This window comes from Stenella coeruleoalba (assembly GCF_951394435.1).
Source record: "Stenella coeruleoalba genome assembly, chromosome: 2".
Lineage (NCBI taxonomy): Eukaryota > Metazoa > Chordata > Mammalia > Artiodactyla > Delphinidae > Stenella > Stenella coeruleoalba.
This window is the reverse complement of record NC_137147.1, coordinates 182,627,852-182,632,928: the sequence shown is the minus strand read 5'-3', so window position 1 is coordinate 182,632,928 and position 5,077 is coordinate 182,627,852.

The following is a 5,077-nucleotide window of genomic DNA, read 5'->3' as shown; positions in this document are numbered from 1 at the left end:
TGCCCAATCAAGGACTACATTTTCTAATTCCTTTGATTTATACGTGTGGCCCTGTAACCAGTAGAATATGGTCAAAATATGCATGGAAGTGATGTGTTTCATCTATAGGCCAAGACCTTTAAGAAGTTCTCTGTCCCATCTGCCATCTAGACACAGGCAACAAAAGAGGCCATTTGGACTGTGACACCATAAGTTGGCAGGAACCTGGGTCCCTGAGTCACCATGGTCAGGATAGGTACTCACTCACCAGGAACATGTACAGTGACTGTTACATGAGTGAGAAATACACTTTCATTGTGGTAAACCACTAAAATGTTGGGACTTACTTATTAAAGTGGCCAGTTTTGCTTCACCACTAAAGAATCCAGTGAGGAGATAGCTGTCCCTAAGCACTTGTGTCTGAGCACACTTCATTTTATTCAGCAAGCACTCTGCCCACTGCCCATGTATTTCCTGAGCCCTAAGGGATCAAGAACTTCTAGAGTTAAGTCTCCTCAAAAAAGAAGCACACAGAAGAGGAGAAACGCTAAAAGGAACCAAGGAAGACAAAAGCGATTGACCCCCCTCATGAAGTACATGATGGGGTGATTGGGAGAGGGCAACCTAGATGAGTTTATCCGAGTCAAGGAGGTGAAAATGGGCAAGCTTTAGCTAAACAATGAACGGTCTGATAATTCAGTAACTCATTGACTTCATATTTCTGCCTATGCTAGACCTTCCACATCAAGATGAGAGGACTATGTTAGAAAACAAATATCTGAGCCCCAAATCAAGGGAAATTACAATAGTCCTTTGGTATCCAAGGAAGATTGGTTCCAGTACCCCCTGCAGATACCAAACTCCGTGGATGTTCAAGTCTTTTATATGACCTAGCCAGTACAGTCGACCCTCCACATCCTCGGTTCTGCATGGTTCGAGTCAACCGACTGAGGATCGAAAATCGGTTGGTGGAATAGAAGATCTCACCCACGGATATGAATTGTAATCAAGGGAAAGCACTCAGTCCTAGCAAACAGGGCTGGTTTACAGGCTTTTCAAGAAGGAAAGGGATCAATGTAAGGGTCAGGATAAGAAGTATAAACCTAAGGGAATTTTCCTGAAAAGAGACAGGGAAATGTAGCCACTGAAATGTTGGGGCTTATTTATTAAAGTGGCCAGTATGGCTTCACCAATAAAGAATCCAATGAGGAGATAGCTGTCCCTAAGCACTTGAGTCTGAGCACACTTCATTTTATTCATTGAACACTCTGCTCACTGCCAATGAAAGGGAAATGTTAGTTACATAGTATTTGTAAAGGATCTGGAAGGGAGGCAGTTTATCAGTGGATGACTTTCACAGTTAACTACATGTTAAAGTGAAAATTCTATTCAGGGCACTTGTGTCATCCACATCACTAGACTAGACCATGGAAGAATCTGAAAGTAAAAAGCAGAGGTATATCAAACCAATCCAGGCTTATTTCAATTCATCTCTTAATAATAATACTTCATTTAAAACAAGACGTCCAGGACAAACTTAAAATAGGTGGTATACCAGAACAGCAGTAGAAACCAGTTTTAGCTACTAGACACAGAATTAACAATTGCATATGGATTTATCAATGACCTGAGCAAAATAGGCTTCATTTGTAAATGTGAATGGGTAACCAAAGATTCCTCCAGAGGGATACATGAAGAAGGAGGCGATGAGCTAATAAAATACCTAAAGTTAGTGAACAATTATTTGCCATTTAAGTTGAGGTTGAATTAAAAATATTCAAGCATTACAGTACACACTTGTCCCTCTTAGCTGCCCAATATTACACAGATTTTACAAATGTTTGATTCTTTGAGGAACTACTTTGAAAAGCAATCTAGTGCCCTACAAAGTTATTCAACTAGTTTGTGAACTAGTCTTCTATTATTTTTTGTTGCAATTTGCTCAAAATCACTTGTGAATCTTTAATCAAAGTGTTCAGTGAGTGGAACTTAAAGTTTTGAAGCCTTTAGCAAATTGGAATTCTCGAAAACATGGTGTATAAATAGGAAGGCATTGAATCTGTCACTACAAAAGTGAGGAAGGAAAAGACCAAATCAAATAAGGGAGTTCAAACTGTGTACCTGACGGACATTTTATAATTATGCTTTGTAATCTCATAACTTGTGAGAAAAAGTTTTGGCTGAGCTTCCATTTGGGGGATAAATTTACATTCTGGAATGAATAGAAAAATTGAAAAGCTCTATTATTTTGTGATATCTCTATTTTGTTTGGCAAAATATTCAAGATAATTAGAAATAGAGACAACATAGTTGATGAGTTTTGTGTTAAAAAATATTTGTCTAAGAATGACAGTCTCAATGAAATAAAAATGGACAGTACGATGAAAATATTTGGACCAAAATATTTAAATATTTCCATACATAAAAGCATAATTAAGTACATTTACTGAGCAGAATTTTCCTGAGCTTACCAAGAATCTCACCATAAGTAGAAAGAGTATTTTTCCAACAAAATATGGGCTACAGAGAAGAGTTTATCAAAGGTATCAATAAATTTCAATTTATTAATAATAAAATGCAACCTTGGAGACAATTACAATTTTAAGAACCAACTAAAAATCATGAGAACATATTTGTAATTAAAGTCGCTGAAGGAGAGGGCAAAGACAATGTGGCAGGAAAATATTTGAAGAAATAAATGCTAAAATATTTCCAAATATGACAGAAACTATCAAGCCACAGGTCCTCAGTGCTTAAAGATACCTAAGAAGATTGAATAGAAAAAACACCATATACAATCTCATCATAGTCAAATGACTGAAAACCAATAATAAAAAAAGCTTAAATGAAGCTAGAAGAAAAAAAGGCACATTCCATAAAGAAGATCAATATAACAGTGAAGGGGAGAAAATATTTGCAAATGAAGCAGCTAACAAAGGATTAATCTCCAAAACATACAAACAGCTCATGAAGCTCAATATCAGAAAAAAACAACCCAATCCAAAAATGGATGAAAGACCTAGATAGACATTTCTCCAAAGAATACACACAGAGTGCCAACAAACACATGAAAGGATGCTCAGCATCACTAATCATTAGAGAAATGCAAATCAGAACTACGGTGAGGTATCACCTCACACTGGTCAGAATGGCCATAATTAAAAAAAATGTACAAAAATGCTGGAGAGGGTGTGGAGAAAAGGGAACCCTCTTGCACTGTTTGTGGGAATGTAAATTGATACAGCCACTATGGAGAACAGTATGGAGGTTCCGTAAAAAACTAAAAATAGAACTACCATATGACCCAGCAATCCCGTTGCTGGGCATTTACCCAGAGAAAACCGTAATTCAAAAAGACGCATGTACCGCAATGTTCATTGCAGCACTATTTACAATAGCCAAGACATGGAAGCAACCTAAGTGTCTATCAACAGAGGAATGGAAAAAGAAATTGTGGTACATATATACAGTGGACTATTACTCAGCCATAAAAAGGAATGAAGTTGGGTCATTTGTAGAGACATGGATGGACCTAGAGATTGTCATACAAAGTGAAGTTAAGTCAGAAAGAGAACAACAAATACTGTATGTTAACAGACATATGTGGAATCTAGAAAAATGGTGTCGATGATCTTATTTGCAAAACAGAAATAGAGACACGGACATAGAGAACAAACATATGGACACCAAACAGGGAAGGGGGTGGGATGAATTGGAGATTGGGATTGACATATATACACCACTGATACTATGTATAAAATACATAACTAATGAGAAGCTATTGTATAGCTCAGGGAACTCTACTCAGTTCTCTGTGGTGACCTAAATGGGAAGGAAATCCAAAAAAGAGGGGATACATGTATACATATAGCTGATTCACTTTGCTGTACAGTAGAAACTAACACAACATTGTAAAGCAACTATACTCCAATAAAAATTAATTAAAAAAAATAACAGTGAAGGATGAATTCTAATCAAAGCATTGCATCAAGAAGACAATGCAATGACATTTTTAAAGGGCTGAAAGAAAAACATCTTCTCAACCTAGAATTCTATATCCAGTTAAACCAGGGGTCCCCAATGCCCGGGCCACAGACCAGTACAGGTCCGTGGCCTGTTAGGAACTGGGCCACACAGCAGGAGGTCAGCAGCGGGTGAGCGAGTGAAGCTTCATCTGTGTTTACAGCCACTCCCCATTGCTCCCATTACCGCCCGAGCTCCACCTTCTGTCAGATCAACAGTGGCATTAGATGCTCATAGAAGCGCGAGCCCTACTGTGAACTGCACATGCAAGGGATCTAGGTTGCGTGCTCCTTATGAGAATCTAATGCCTGATGACCTGAGGTGGAGCTGAGGTGGTGATGCTAGCGCTGGGGAGCGGCTGCAGATACAGGTCATCATTAGCAGAGAGGTTTGACTGCACAGAGACCATCATAAATCAATTGCTTGCAGACTCGTATCAAAACCCTATCGGTGAGTGGCAAGTGAAAACAAGCTCAGGGCTCCCATTGATTCTGCATTATGGTGAGTTGTATAATTATTTCATGATATATCACAATGTAATAATAATAGAAATAAAGTGCACAATAAATGTAATTTGCCTGAATCATCCCAAAACCATCCCCCACCCTCCCTGGCCCATGGAAAATTTGTCTCCCATGAAATTGGTCCCTGGTGCCAAAAAGGTTGGGGACCGCTTAGTTAAACTATTCTTAAATGATGAAGAGAAAATAAAGGTATTGTTTGATTCATGGTCAAAGAAGAAATCACAAGGAAAATACGAGCTTATTTCGAAATGAACGATAATGAACACCCCTCATATAGAAATTTGTGGATAGTTAAAAGACTAGTTAGAAGGAAATTTATCACATTAAAAGCTTTCTTAGAAAAGAATAAATGTTAAAATCAGTGACTTATCCTACCACCTTAAAAAGCTAGAAAATGAAGAGAAAGTTAAACTCAAAGAATGAATAAAGAGTGTGGCAATCAAGTAGCAAATAGAGAAATAAAAGAATTCAATAAAGCCAAAAGCTGGTTCTTGGAAAAATTTAATAAAATTGATAATCCCTTGATCAAGAAATATAAGGTACATAATACA